At 32.3% G+C, this 17,133-nt stretch overlaps 1 pseudogene; it reads right to left on the reverse strand.

Moving 5' to 3' along the window:
* Nucleotides 1–15,031: 15,031 nt before the first annotated feature.
* LOC123860492 (dnaJ homolog subfamily C member 8-like) lies at nt 15,032–16,008 on the reverse strand (annotated as a pseudogene).
* Between the last annotated feature and the right edge of the window lie 1,125 nt (nt 16,009–17,133).

Here is a 17,133-nt window from a genome sequence, read left to right on the forward strand (position 1 = left end):
TAAATATATATTATATTTTATTATATATGTTTATATATTTATATATTTATCTTATATATGTTATTTATATATTTATATATTTATATATATTTATATATATATTTATGTATATGTTTCAGCTGACAAGTTTTTTATTTTCATACCAGCATTTTAAGTCATATTCAAGGGGCAAATAGTCTGTAATTATATAAATACCATCATGAAAGATTAATATTCAAGATACACATATAAGAATACGTTCAAAATATATTCTATTTTATGTTTGTAAGACAAACTCTACAAGAAAATATCAATAAATATATATATTATGAATATTTGATTATTATATTCTAATAAAGAATTTAATATTATATAATTAACTACATAAATTTTAATAAATACATTTTTCCATATTAACTGTCTTCCTTCAGAGAAAATAACTCAAAATGTTATACTAAAAGTGTATAGAAACATTTTTCTTAATCAATTATAAATTAATTTTTAATGTTTGAATATAAATTATTTTCCATCCTACATGGCCTTGACAAAGTTATGGCTTTTTTGCTAGAAATAAAAAATAAATATGGTTGAAAGAGACAGTTGCTTACCTGGGAGTGTTCAAAAACTATGTACACAGATATCCCTGTGAGTCCTTCTTTTGAACATTCATATTTCTAACATATTTCTTGATATTAAGTTAAAGACACAGGAAGTCTCCCAGAAGTTAACTAAGCCTACCTTCATTTCCCTTTTGATGAACTTCATATGTTTTGCAAAAGCACAAAAGACATAAAATATTATGAGAATTTCACTTTCATAAAATAGATGGTCTATGGAAAAAATGTGGCATTCCTATAAATATGGATCTTTTTCAGGTATATGTATGTCTATATGATTTAGCATATGTGTTTATGGTTGAGAACAGATCATAACTTTTAATTTTTTTCAGAGTAGTGCATACTCTCATAATATTAAGGATTTGTATTTTGTGGTTCTCATGAGTAATGCCGTTAAGATAAACACTCAGTAGACAAAAATACAGCATTTGATTAGAGGTAATATCAGTTAATCTGCCTACTATATTAGAAACTCCTTGTGATTTTTTTTCCTAGGAAGGGAATTTCCTAGGAATAGACACATCTTTTCAAATCCATAACTTCCCTGATTTGTAAAGGTACCATAAGGGATTATCTTGAATGTGTGTTGCTCATCAGAAAGTTATAAAACCTGGAAGGAAAATATAGAATTTCCTGTTCTAGCCAAATAGAGGAAAAACAATGTTTATATTTATTTTTTATAGCTCTAGCATTCTGTGCCATAATAAGAACTGAGGCATTTTAACAAATAGGGAGATGAGTGTTAGATATGTCAGATAAAGATTCCTATATTTTACCAAAGATTTCAAAAATAAAATTTTCTTTGGGTGCAGCACCGTGAAAGCTTAAAAAATTATAAAAGATGAGAAATGCTAAGAAATCTACCATCTGAATACAATAGTTTGACCTTCACTAACATATATCTAATCTGATTAAGTTATGTAATCATTCTGAGTCTTGTAATTGCTTCATCTGTAAAATATAGACAACTTTCATCTTTGTGTTGGCCACCAATATTTTAATCATAAGTAGCAGGCCACAGTCTAAGATATCTCAAGGGGAACAAAGGAGATGTTGGTTTTTGTTAGTGGCAAGTGCATTCCGAGAAGCTGGTTTTATGCATAGCTGGATTCATATGTTCAAATGTCACCAGTTATCTGTCTCTTCTTCTTTTATTGATCACTGCTATTTTTATTCTTAAATAAACTTTCTCCATGCAGCAGCAAATATTGATTCTGGGAATTCCAAGCTTACTTACTATCCTTAAAACTAATTAGTGATACATACTGAAATTGATAGATATATAGATATACGTATGTGTATATACACATATCTCCCTCCAAAGTTTGGGTCAGTTCCAGAAAAACAGAAACAAAAACAAACTACACTGATTGTTGCGTTATATGTCAAATGCATGCATTTTTGAAAATATATGGAGTGGGAAGCCTATGTTAGCATCATAGTTTTCACAGAGAAACTAAAAATGAAAGGAAGAAAAGTTCTCTTTGTGTATGTATTTTTTTTTTAACTAAGAATAAAATCCAGATTTTTACTTGTGTCTCTTTAACTAAAATTCTTGGAGATGGAGATTATCTTTTTATAAAAGAGGTACCATTATTATTATTTTCATGTTTTTTTCTACAGTGCTGAATAAATAAAAATAACATCGTTTCAGTTATGTAGTAAATAAAATCAAAATGTGAATGCCCAAACCATACCTTTAAAAAATATTAGCTTCTAAAAATGTAATCATCAGTCATAATATTATAGTTTTAACTAATGTATTTATATGATATTTCTTTAGTCCAATCATCCTAACAATTAATTATGCTTATGAGTGTAATTTTTAAGTAATAAGGGATATATTCTCCTGTACAATTATTAGAATTGAATAAATCCAAATATATACAGTGTCATTATAACATAGTACATTATTGTTTTACCTTATTATAGCTATTCTTTTTTTCCTAACAATTTAATCCATGAGAACAAGGCTGAGAAGGCTGTTCTCAGTCACACATTGGTGTTATATCCTATAAGACTTTCAACTATTGGTTTTCAAACCTGATATATTAAGAGATACATTTTTAATACATCTTAATACATATATTAAGAGATACAACCCTTAGAAATACAATATGCTCTTCTTTATCAGTACTCATTCACTGCTCTGGTGATCGAATTTATGCCTGCAATTAGGTATGTGAACACTGTAGCATTTCCCTATGAATTGGTTTATGTAAAATTGTTTTTAACTAAATGATAGTACTTATATAACAATGCCCTTATTAATTATTGCATTATGCCATCTGAGACTTTTTGGGGAGTTTGGTTGTCTTGTAGTTTTCTTGGAAATAACATCCTAATTATAAATAAAAATTTTACTGTTTTAATACTATTTTGCAAAGTATCAAATAGTAACTGTTGCAAAATTCAGTACTTTAAAAAATATCTCTGAACTAATTTAAATTTACTGTATAAAACAATAGCTTGAAATCATAAAGTTTCTATATATGTTGTACATTTTCTCTTTGGCACTTCTAAATAAAAACAAATTTATAAACATTATAACTGTGAAACCTGTATAACATAAGAAGGACCCAATTCTTTATTTTGGTTTTAAAAGTTTATAATGGAGAAATAGAGAAAGTTTTCATAAGTTGGGCTTTAATATCTAGTAGGGCTTTATTGTCCATGCCTTATTACGCTTGTGAAAAATTGCTACTGTCAGTTTTAAAACAACAATAAAAAAAGTGATGTGAACAGTCTCAAAGCAAGAAATGTACATGCTATACTTCGGGACGAATGCCTAATTTTAAAACTATAGCATGAAAACTAGGAGAATTATTTGTGTTGCCTGCAACACTGATATTGAGTTTTATTTAAGTAATTAATTCTAAATAAGGAGTGAATAATTCAAAATAGTCATGAGGAAAAAAACAGATTTTTAAAAAAATAAAATATCAAAATGCAATTAAAATCTTCATGAATCCCTCATATTCCTTATTGATCATACTCCTGTCATCTCTCTTTAGATTTAAGTCTATCCTGAATTTGGTGCATTTTTAACTGCTCTTCTCTTCCTCTTCTCTCTCTTTTCTTTTTTCTCTCTGACAAAGGATATAATCCAGATCTTTAAAAGAAATTCTATCTCAAATCCTATAGAAAAAAACTTAACTAATAAAAACCAGGCAATTACTACAATAGACAACTGATTTTTTTATGGTATTTAGAAATTATAACAGAAACTATAAAGATATTATCCTATATATTCTATTTTTTTAAAGATTTTATTTATTTATTTGAGAGAGAGAGAGCACGAGCAGAGGGGAGTTAGAGGAGGAGGGAGAAGCAGACTCTCCACTGAGCAGAAAGCCCGATGCAGGACTCAATCCCAGGACCCCGTGATCATGACCTGAGCCGAAGGCAGACGCTTAACCAACTGAGCCACCCAAGCACCCCATCCTATATATTCTTACAATACTTTAAATTATTGTTTAATCCATATGGAATTAATTTATATATTGTATTTACATAGATGTTTATCAATTGTGTTAAGAATCCAATTTTATCTTGTTTCATATGGATTACTTATCATTCCACAACCAAGTATTTAGTTGATAACTTCCCAAAGAGTATCAGTTCCATTTGTACTATACACCATGCAAGTTTTCATATTGATGTTGGTACTTTCTGGGATCTCTATTTTATTCTATTGGTCCATTTCACCTGTTCATGTGCCAAATCACATTTTCTTCAGTTAAATAATTATAAATAATTTTCTAAGATGTGGTATATATGTCTTTGCACAGTGTCTATTCTCTACTCTCTCTCTCTCTCATATATGTGGGCATGTTTAATATATGCATATATAATATACATATGCATATGTTATATGTAATTATTAAATATATAAATATATAATATATGTAATATATGCATAGATGTGTGTCATATATACACATATTATGTGTATATATAATATGCATTAGAAAAACAAACAAGGATATTGATTAGATTGTGCATCAATTAGGATACACACAAATATCTCCTCCCCTTGACATGTATTTGAATCAATATACTTGCTAGCTTTTAAAATACATACTGACAAGTTGATTCTAAGATTTTATGGAAATAAGATGTCTTAGGACTGCTGGAACCATCTTGATAAATGAGAACAAAGTAGAAAATGTAAACTAATTGTTTTTCAAGTTTTACAACAAAGCTATACTTATCAACACCATGCAGTATTGGTTTAAGAATTTTTTTAAAAAAAATCAACAGAATAGGTCTAAAGATATATACACTTACAAAGTTGCTTTATTTTTATTTAATTTTTTAGCATGCTACTGAAGTAAATCAAGGGGAAGGTAAAAAAATTTTCAAAAAATTTTGATGGAAAAACTGATTAAGTACACGGAAATAGTGAATCTAGAACCATACTTCACACCATATAACAAAATTATTTTGTGATGGATCACAGTCATAAACCTAAAAATTAAACCTACAAAACTTCTAGACTTAAACGTAGGATAATATTTTTTAAATGTTGTGTCAGACAATGGCTTCTGTAACAACTGAAAAAATGTGATGATTTTAAAAATTATTAAAATTTTCTTCATTGAAATTAAAACCATGTAGTTCACAAAAGACACATTTAAAAGTTTGAAAACTCCATTAAAAGGCTGAGATAAATTTTAGAATAGAGGCTCCTGGACGGTTCAGTTGGTTAAGTGTCCAACTCTTGATTTCAGCTCAGGTCATGAGATTGAACCCCACATTGGGCTCCACACTCAGCACTGAGTCTGCTTGAGATTCTCTCTTTTCCGCTCCCTTTGCCCCTCCCTACTCGTGCTCTCACTCTCTCTACAATAAATAAATAAATCTTTTTAAAAATTTTAGAATGATATGTATTAGCAAGGAGTTTAATCCAGATAAAAATTTCTATAACAATAGTAATAAGAACATCCTATTAAAAGACAATAATCTTTAAAGAAAATAGATAAATGGCCAATATGCATGTGAAAAGACATTCAGTATTATTAGTAAACATGGAAATGTACATGAAAACTATCACTTCACATCTTTTTGAATGACTAAAATTAAAAAGCCTGACACTGATTGCTAATTATAATTAAGAATACGGAGAAACTGGAAGTTTTAATACGTTGCTGTGTGTACTATAAGATTATTCAACCATTTGGGACACAGACCATGACATTTTTATTAAGTTAAATATACACCTATTTTATGACCATGCAATTTCAGACTGAGGAAATGTTCAATTTAAATATAAGAGGAAAACAGGAGTAGAATTACTGAGTCATCAGATAAGCATATTTTAATTTTATAAGAAACTGCCAAGGAATTTTACAATGTGACTCTACCATTTTACATACCCTTCAAAAATGAATGAACACAGTGAAAGAAAATAACAAGGAAACATCTTTTATATTGGAATTTTAAGATGTCTCTGAGGGGGTAAAATTCAAACACAGACATGAAAGATGAAGAAGGGCCAATAATATGAGGAGACACAAACATACATACATTTTATGTTAAAGCCCCAAAGTAGAAAAGGACTTTGTATTTTTGAAGAACTGAAAATAACTCAGTGTAAATGAACTGAACACTGATGACAAAAACAAAGGTTGGAAAACTGCAGATTCTATTATATGTGCAATGAAGATATGTTGAAATGAATCAACCAGGGCAACATAAAAATAATATGAGTCCAGAAGATCTTCTTCCATGTTGTATATATAATAGATTTTAGGGACAGAAACCTAAAGTAAGCAAACCACTTAGAAAATAAATATGGAAAAGCAGACAAGAAATGATTGAATGGGGAAAATGTACTTGAGAAAGAACTAGAGGAATTCCGTATGTTTTCTTCATCATATCAATAGAGTCTTGGACCATTCAAATTTTCTTCTCCAATTTATTTTACTCATATTCTTTGACTTTTGATTTTTTTAATATACGTATTGTAGATTTAACTTTTTCTATAAAAATCCCTATTGGATTTTATTCTGACAATCAAACTATGTTTCTTTAATAGTGTTTACTTTTTCTCTGGAAGTTCTTTCTTGATTTGTGGATGCGTTGCTTTCTTGAATATTTCTCATTTTATTCATTAGAATTTTAATTATAAATCTCCTTCCCATTCAGTTACCTGCTCTCCATGCTACCGTTTTCATCTCATTACTTGTGATTCTGGCTTGATCAATATTATTTATAGTGTAAATACTCATAATGTTGGGTATGCAGGTATGCATTTCGATATTCAGGGTTTCACCCCATTACCATATCAGAAAATTCTAACTGCATCACCCCTACCTAATTCAGCATTTTCTTTTTTATTGAATCATCAGATGTATAGAAAATGTCTGTACCTGAACATGCCCTACCACAGTGCTTTGTTTAATTGGGGGGACTATAGATCACTAAAATTGCTTCAGGCTGAAAGTTCTCCTGTTTATGTATCCATCTATAGTTAACTTTATAACTTGAAGTGATTGTCTGTAAACCAGTTTATTAGATTAAATAAACTGAGTAATACAAGTCTTCATGTACAGCTTCTCTACTGTAAGCAGGTAAGTGAAAATTAGGCTTCAGAGATATTGTCTCTGAGGAAGAAGTAATCAGAGTGGCTAAATTCTTTGTGCTACTTGCTATTTTCTTTGCTGTCTTAATCTTTTTCAAAGATAAGATCATATGTTAAAAATTATTTTTTAAAAAACATGTCATCTGTTAAGAAGAAATTGTTCTGTAAGGTCTCACACTCTGATTAGTTTTCCCAGTGATCAATGTCATTGTATTTGTGTCTACTTGTTAACATACTCAGGCTCATTTGTGGGCATTTTGTTGGGCTCAGGAGCAGGGTGAGCCATTTATCATTGTTTAGCTAACAGGAAAATACATACATCCCAAAGTCAAAATTTTTCATAAGCATGATAATGCCTTTCATTTGTTTTACTTTTATACTATTTTACGTGCAATGATGAAAATATTTTAATCTAACCAGTTTGTTGACAGTAGTCTTGCTTCCTTACACTTGGTTCTTGTGAGACTTGCAGAAGTGAAAGTGAATAAAGCAATTGTAAACTTACCTAAAGTGTTCCTGTTAAGATAAAATCATCATTAAAAAAAAAAAAGAACACCTTTATTTCATTGTGAATCTATGGTTTCTCTAGCATAGAATAATTTGTTTTAGACTCACATATAGATGCAGACAGAGCCACAACAACAATACTGTGGTTTTTAATCTTCAATTAATCCTGAAGTCTGAATAGAACCAGCTAAGAGAGATCCTCTTGTATTATAGCTTAGGTAATTTATAAGCATAGAAAATAAGCTTGGATTTGAGGTGAAGAGAATGTTGAGTAAGTTGGAATGATATATTGGCTATTTTCCCCCCAATCATTTCCTTCCAAGCATTTGAGTAGTAGGCACCATCCTCTAATGCTCAAAGACTTGGAGGAAAGAAGACAGCAAGATGAATATACTTGTGCCCACAAATTCCATAAACTTTTCTTAAGTAAATGTCAAATTAGATAGTAAAAAACAGTTTCCTGTTAAAGGTGTGCTGTCATTTACTATCCTCAAGTTAGGATTATTGCTATATATTTAGGATTAGATTAAAGAAATATTAAGTAATTTTGAGATAGATCTTGTCACAAGCAAAATTGTTCTTACTAAATTTGCCTTCAGCATATTATGCCAAGTAGCCCAACCTTGTCATGGTTCTTACAATCTTTTCAAATATTTTCGATTCTTTAAACAACACAGTTTATCCATTCAACAGAAATATATTGGCCATCTATTCAGTATCAGACAGTGTTCTAAGTACCAGACACACAGCAAGGAATAAAAGCAGACAAAAACCTTGTTCTTACGGATTGCAAATTCCTGCCGAATGAACAGCAGACAAATCTAAACACACTCACACACACTCATATACACAAAGTGACAGATAGAGTTAGGAATCATATTATGTAGTGTACTATAGTATAAGCTATCTGAAACTGACTCAGTATCAACTGAATTGAGGTTGGAAATTGATTTAAAGATTCTGAGTCCAATATGTTCTCACTTCCAGTTTACTTAACTTTAAAAGAGACCAAGTGGGCATTGAGGACATAGACAAATAGCAGTCACACTGAGGTATGAGAGCATGTCGGGTAGAGATTCCAACTCCTTCTCCTGAAATGGAATTACTTTATTTGCAACATGTCAAAAAATAATAAATTCCAGGAAGACAATGTTGACAGGATAAAAAAGAGAAAATAATACAAACTTTGGATGGTCCATCAAACAATTCTTAGGGCAGTTTAGGCATCAGTAATTATTGGATGAGCACATAGTAACTTTTACTGAAAAAAATAATAGTCTAAACCTTTTTCTAACATAGGGATTATTGTCACCACTTCTCATGATAACCATTTTGTATTAAATGTGTATTGTTGAAATGGAAGGCATATTATTTTGCTCATATTCAGTTTTACAAGTAATAAATGTACATCTTGTCACTGAGGAATTACCAAACATTAAGCAAGAAAAAGTATATATAAATAAAATTTCCATTTGATTTTGTTTTACTATGCTCTTGACCCAAAGATACGTTTTTTTGAACTGTTGATTTTATTAAAAGTGTATGTTAATTTCCAAGGATGACATAATATGTATGTGGTTATAAAAACATGTATAAAAATACTGGAAGATATACATTGGTTAAAATGATGTGCTTTATCTGATGTGATAGGGTGGAGGTGGAATGAGCTGCTTGAAATAGGAGATATATAGAGATATAAAATAACTGCTCCAGAACTGTCACCATATTTTTAAAATCTCACTGTCTGTAAAAGTACATTTGTGTGTTCACTGAAAATATGTCTGTTATATTTACTTTATTAGAGATATAAATACACAGTATTAAACAAACATAATGACTCACAAATTAACGTAAATAGTAGGCTATCCTTTATGTAAAAATAAACAAAATTCTATATATATTTACGTCATCTAGTATATGCATGCATGAGCAGAGAGAAATATGAAGAAGTATACTTGCAAGACTGTTGATCTAGTAAATGAGAAGGAAGGTGGGGGTGGGGATTTGAATTGTTTGTTTTCTTTAAAACATGTTTTTCTGCCTCATATACCTGCTTATAAGTAACTGTCATAGGTTGTTCTTAAATTTTGAAAAAGAAGTAAATTAAGCACATGTTATAAAAACAATACAACTCATGCATATATTATACTTTTGGTTACAGAAAAAAACTTGAGTGCCCTTCTTTTTTTTTTTTTTTAAAGATTTTATTTATTTATTTGACAGAGAGAGACACAGCGAGAGAGGGAACACAAGCAGGGGGAGTGGGAGAGGGAGAAGCAGGCTTCCCGCGGAGCAGGGAGCCCAGTGCGGGGCTCGATCCCAGGACCCTGGGATCATGACCAGAGCCAAAGGCAGACACTTAACGACTGAGCCACGCAGGTGCCCCAATTGAATGCCCTTCTTAATAGGAAATGTACTGAGTATGGAACATATGAAGTATGGAACATGTAATATTTTTGTCTACTTTTGAAATACCACAGTTTTTACTCAAAATAATATTTTATTGAAATTAAAAAATCCATGATTAAGACTTTCATATACCTTGACTTCTCAAAAAGTTTTTATAAAGGACCTTTATGACCAATTTAGTAAATAAGGCAGCTGGCAATCTTATACTGTGGATCATTGCTTTTCCCCTATTCATATATTTTTTTAAGATTTTATTTATTTATTTGACAGAGAGAGGCACAGCGAGAGAGGGAACACAAGCAGGGGGAGTGGGAGAGGGAGAAGCAGGCTTCCCGCGGAGCAGGGAGCCTGATATGGGGCTCGATCCCAGGACCCTGGGATCATGACCTGAGCCGAAGGCAGACACTTAATGACTGAGCCACCCAGGCACCCCGCCCCTATTCATATCTTTAAAGATTTTATTTATTTTACAGACAGAGAGTGTAAGTGGAGGGAGGAGCAGAAGGGGAGGGGGAGGGTGGGAGAAAGAATCTCAAGCAGACTCCGTGCTTGTGCTGAGCGCGGAGCCCTACATACTACTGGGGTCATGACCAGAGCCGAAGGCAGACACTTAACTGATTCTATAGTTTGAATTTTCTCTTTATTATATGTCGTATTTTCCTTTTTTGCATTCTTAGTAATTTTTTTAAAATGTAATCCCAACGTTGCATATTTTACCTTGCTAAGCACAGAGTGATTTTTATATTCCTATTCATGTTCTTGATCTTTACTGTGAGAGGTAGTTACTGGAAAGTAGTTTGATCTTCTGGAGGGTTACTTCTAGGTTTTAAGGTGTGAACAGAGTTGCCTCTGCAGATCTTTTTAGATCTCTCTCTGTGCAGCTTTCTCCTCTCCAGTACTATGCCCTACAACTCAAGTTGTATTTATCTCCATGACCCAGGTCGGACTCTTTAACCCAGGAAGACCACTGGACTTCCGCCTTGGTTCCTTCTTTTCCCTTTGCCTGGAAATTCTTTCCAAGCAATAAACTGAAACAAGCAGTTGTCTAAACTAGTAGACTTGCTCTCCCTCATGGATCATTTCCTTGAACTGTTTGATGTCCAGTTTCTGAAAATTGATGTTTAATATATATATATATGTATATTTTTTTCTATTTTTGATTTTCTGGTGGGTGAGGATATTATTTTTTTATTACTTTATCTTGAACAACAGCAGACGATTTTGAAAGATTATTTTGGAATCCTTTTCATTACTTCACAAAAGTCATCTTGGAAACTTTCTTTTAACAAGGCCATTTACCAGGTTCTATACTGATAGGTCATCAACTCTTGTCATTATGCTGGTGGTACTAGTAATACTAATGTATTCGGAAGTGTGAGGTATTTGGGAAGTGTAATGTGTGATAAATGTCTGAATGGCTTAACTATCCCATACATATGCTTTGAAAATAACTATTTTATTGGACTGAAAGATACTAAAAGGGAAATCAGATGTAACTAATTATAGTCATCTCTACCCTTCTGTGTATTTCCTTTTGCTTCTTCCAGGTCCCAATTCTAATTGTATTTCTTTACCCTGCAACCTATTAGCTCAATCAGTAAAAAAAAAAAAAACTAATATTTTCCTTACTAAAATCCTTTCTCATTAATATTTTATTTCTTCCAAGAAATATCTTTGTCCCTCTGTGGTCTAAATTTAGGCATGTTGTCTTCTGTACTCCTGAAATCTTAGGGTGGCAATCATTTTGATTTGGAATTTATAAAGATGTGGGTTTGGATCTCACCTTTCATTTGCTGATTGTGAAGTGTTTAGAAATTGCCTATGCTTGGGCGCCTGGGTGGCTCAGATGGTTAAGCGTCTGCCTTCGGCTCAGGTCATGATCCCAGGGTCCTGGGATCAAGTCACGCATCGGGCTCTCTGCTCCTTGGGAGCCTGCTTCTCCCTCTGCCTCTCTCTCTCTCTCTCTGTCTCTCATGAATAAATAAATAAAATCTTTAAAAAAAAAATAAGTTCATTAATTAAAAAAAAAAAATTGCCTATGCTTAATTTCCTTACTTTTAAAGTAGGGGAGAAAATATACATTTAGCCGATTTGCTTTGAAAATTACAAATAATGTACAAAAGCCTGACAAAGCACAAGTGTTTTGGAAAAAAAAATTATTTTTGTGATATGTCTATTATTGCCCACAGAAATAATCTCCTTTTTGTTTTCTGGGGTGTTATACAGGTGTTGGCATTAAGGAGAATTTATGATATACATAATTTCTTTAACCTTCATTTTCTGCTAAAGAAAGACAAGGAATGATTGTTTGATAATTTACTCTTAGAGAATTTGTCAGGTTGCATGGCAACTAGCTAACCCCATTGGAAAATGGGGTTCTCTTCCACACAATAGCATGCCTGTGCCAAAGTAAACTTCCCAAAGTTTTCCCAGGTTGACTAGTGGCCATTTCTAGTAGTGTGTGTGTGTGTTTATATTTATATATAAAAACATGTATTCCACTAAAGGCTGTAGGAGCAGGTCAGAATCATAATTATAGGCATGGTCAATATTTTAGAAGTGATATCTAAATTCAGAAGGAAGGGGCGCCTGGGTGGCTCAGTCGGGTAAGTGTCTGCCTTCCAGTCGGGTCATGATCCCGGGGTCCTGGGATCGAGTACCCCTGCTTAGCGGGGAGCCTGCTTCTCCCTCTCCAGCTCCCCCATGTTTGTGTTCCCTCTCTTGCTATCTCTCTCTGTCAAATAAATAAATAAAATCTTAAAAAAATAAAGTCTTTAAAAATAAATAAATTCAGAAGGAAGAAGATCAGTATGTTTCTGAATAAACAATAATAATGCAAGAACTTAAATATACTATATATCATCTTATGCAATATTTTAATTATAATGTAATATTAATATTTGTATTTTACAGAGGAGTTCAACAAAATTATAAGATATGCTTACTTTATTTCAAATAAGTGGTTAAGCAGAAACACAAACTCAATTCTGACTTAAATTCCTGTCTCTAAAGGTATTCTAGACACACACACACACCACATTTTGTAAATCAGGAAACTGAAGCAAAAACCTGTGAAATGACTATGCAAAAAAAACCCCACAGCTCTATTTGAAATCCTGGGATTGGAGAATAATGCCATCTGAGCTATCAACTTATGAATTTAAAAAAAAATCATCTAAAATGCATCATTTAGATGGTGTAAAAAAAGCACTTCCAATTTATCAAGTGCTCTTAGACCTAGAGGAAAACATTGAATTATCTCAATATTATATTACTTTAATTCTTCAAAATGAAATAACAAAATTTGGGGTAAAATATTCAGCATTTTCTTATATGAGAGTCAAATCAAAAGTAGGAGTGACTTGATTTGAAGATAGCTTTTCATAGTTTCATTTTTTTCTGTTTATTTTTATTAGTTCTGTTACAGTATCATGCTGCTGTTAATTTAAAAGAGAGGGTATATAATAAGTAAGCTTTTTGATAACTATTTTGGAATATGGCTTTCCTCCCACGTAAGAAGTCTGAGAATATTTGTCTGCCATACATCATTTTTAAAATGAACTAAGAATAGAAAAGTTTATGAAGAGAATATATTGGTTAGTTGAGAGCAAGTAGGAAGAAGTATTCTGTAGCACATGCAGTTCATTTTGACTCATCTTTGTGACAAGCAAAAAGATTTGTTGAATAGTGCCATGAAAATAGAAGAGCATAAAATCAGTGACACTCTATTCTTGTATTGGGGAATTTGATATTCTATGTACTCAGTGTATAACTCAATGTTGTCCCAAATTTTGTGATGATGCCTCCAAATTCTCTCTTAGTTAAGAGTTTTATGTCTTTGGGCTATTTTTCACTTTTCCAATTTGGTTTAGAATATTTCTGATTTTACCTGTTTCAATCCAAAGCTAGGGAAAACTTGACAGGTTTTGCTGACTTTTACTTTGCATTTGGGGATTCGGTTCAACAATAGTCTCAAGCAAAATGTAAGAATTGCAAATCTATCCAAACTGAAACAATAGCATAATAGTTCACAAGCACCAAATAACTCTGGGACAGAAAAATGATGAATTTTGCCCATCCTTGGACAGAGTGAAAAACTGACAAGTAAACATAGGGAAAAAAGGAATGCTTCTAGGCTTTCTATGACAGCAAGATTTAAAATCATATAACAAATGGCTATGCTAATGATTACACTGTTACTCTGTAGTGACACATATTTTAGAAATGTCCATAAATGGAGTGTAAGCATAATTGTTTATCCTTTTCTGTGTTACTTAACTATAATAAACCTTGGGTTCTTAAACCTCTCAGATTAAAATATATTTTCTCGGTGATCCAAAGTATGACATAAAACCTGTTAATTGTTGTTGTTGAGAATTTAGAAATTATGACTTGTAGAATTTTATGTGATATCGCAGAGTATGTAACTAGATAAAATGTTATCAGTTTATCTAGATATTAGTTGCTGAATTGTATAGTCTAAAAAAAGTACAACTATGCTTAGAATAAATACACATAGTATTACTCTGTACTTAAAGTAAATGTGAAGTATGACTTTCACCTTGGGTTGAGGACATGGTTACAAAATCTCTAATATTTTATTCAAAATAATGTATAAATGCATTGTCTGGAGAAGAGGAAACAAAGTTTTAGAATTTCAACAGTTCAATATACGCTAGGAGAGATTATTTTTTTAGATTTGGCCTGCAGTAATGACAAAGAGTTTTCTCATCCTTTTCTATATATTTGTGTGATACATAAACTGGGGTTATTTTTATTTTATTTTATTTTAAGCAATATGTTTAATTGGATGATTTCCACAAACTATACACGAAGATTCTAACCATCACAATTCAGTGAAGTACAAAACATTAAGTTACAGGCTGTGGGAAGAGAAGGCAGCACGTATGGTGGCACCTTCCAATCCTTGGTCTAGGGGTGGGGGTGGGGGAAGGTTTTGTTTTAAACTGAGCCCCTCATTTCAATGTACAAAAGAATTACTCTGATCGGTATTAAATTGTATTGAAAACAAAATGGACTAAAAAGCAACTACTACTCTATGTTGGGGTGGAAATGGGAGGAAAGAATGAGTCCTTCAAAGCAGGAGGGGAGACAGTTGGGGGAAGGTTCTGTGGCTGTGACCCCAGGTGGTCACTCACGCTGCTCCATTTTTACTTTCCGTGGTCTCTGGAAGGTCCGATTTTTCTTCTCTTTCTTCCCCTTTGTATTTGCTTGGAAGTTTCGCCAGCTGTCCACACGACCATCCTGACTTTCCTCAAAGTTTTTCCGCCACTCCCTTTCTCCTTTGGCTTTTTCTTGAGCTTCAATCTCTTCTTTGTCGCTTCCTTTCATGCATCTCTTTGGCTTCTCTCTCTTTACTTTTAATTTCCAGCTCGGCAAAGAGTTTTATGGTCTGTTTATATCCTGCTTCTTGAACAGCTCAGGGTCATCCTCCTCCAACATTTGTAGGTTTTCCTTCTTTTTTTTAATTGCTTTTTTCTCTCTTTCACAGTGTGTTCCACGTATTCTTTTCCTGCCTGAATTACATCCAGGACCCTCTTCTTTTGTTCCTGATCCAGTAGCAACTCGTAAGCTTTGTCCACAGCTTCAAAAGCCTTTTGTGCTCTGGCAGCATCATCTTGCTTTTTTGTCAGGGTGCACCAGTGTGGATAAACTGTCGAAACCTCTTTTTTATTTCTTCATCTGTCACTTCCGGATCTATCTGAAGAACCTCAAATGGGTTCAAATTGAAGTAGGAAGAACCAGGACGGGTCAATCTTTCAATCTGACTTTTGGATGCTAGAACTCAATCTCTCTTCTCTATTTGTTTCACCTCACTGGAGAAGGTCATAAATGCTTCCTCGGTGCTCCCCCCCCAGCCGAAGCCCGGCTCTCTCCTGGAGCCGCCATTTCCCGTGAAATGGGGTTATTTTTAAATAGTATAATCCTAACAGAGAACTGTGTGCCTCTGTTTTAAAGGATAAGCAGTTTAAATACAGCAGAATTATTTTGGGCTCATGAAGTCCCTCATGGATTGTGAGTGTAGAAAGTTCAAGTGTAATGCTGAAATTGTAATTATTACTTGGTAAGAATATTATGTGACTGCTAGAAGGGTTCTACTGAAAATTTTTTCAACCTATTTCCATCAAATGGAAATGGACATATGAGAACCTGAACATCCTGAAGGGATTGGACACTGCAAGTGATTAGCATCAAGCCAAATTTTATGTGTCCTTGAAAGCAGTGTTTCTTTTAAACATTTGTGCCAGCTTACCTATACTTATTAAGATGCTTATTCAGACTCAGTAGATCTGGAATAGGATCTGATATTATGTATTTCTAATGAACACCCAGATGATATTGAGGCTGCTGGTCTTACACCATATTTTGAGTAACAAGTTTCTAAAGGATTTACCCAGCATAAATTGACTTTAGATTTTTCCTAGTCCCCATAAAATTAACTGTATGTCTAGTTACAGTTGATCTGGAATTCAGAGATTCAAATCATGAAAAAAATATCCAAAAGCTGTATACCTTATTTATAATAAAATGGAGAAAAATTTGATTTTTCCTCAAGAACTCAAGATACATATCCTTCTAATAAAATTGAAGAGATTAATCATTTTATGTTGAAACAATCTATGTAAGATCATTCTTATCTGCAATAAATCCACTTGTAGAAATTCTACTTTATATATAAATGTACTTATATTAGAATAAACCATCTATATAAATCTATAGGACATATCTATCATATATATAAATATATACATAATATATATGAGAATAAACTTCCCATTTCTTTCATATATCACTAAAGCCAAAAGTTTGAATGTGTCCAAAGATCGATAATTAAATTGCTTTAGTTTTCCCATTATTTTGAGAACATTTGAATTTTAACTCCTAAACTGATTTACTCAAGTGTTTAAACTAAATGCCCAGTATAAAGAATTTTGTGCCCATTTCCAGACAGAAAAATTATTTATGTTAGTGTTCATTGTCCTATACAAGCTTTCAACAATATATCATGAGGCA

Source organism: Mirounga angustirostris, unplaced genomic scaffold (assembly GCF_029215605.1).
Source record: "Mirounga angustirostris isolate CCGP_5_RB_7025 unplaced genomic scaffold, mMirAng1.0.hap1 SCAF_4, whole genome shotgun sequence".
NCBI classification, from domain to species: domain Eukaryota; kingdom Metazoa; phylum Chordata; class Mammalia; order Carnivora; family Phocidae; genus Mirounga; species Mirounga angustirostris.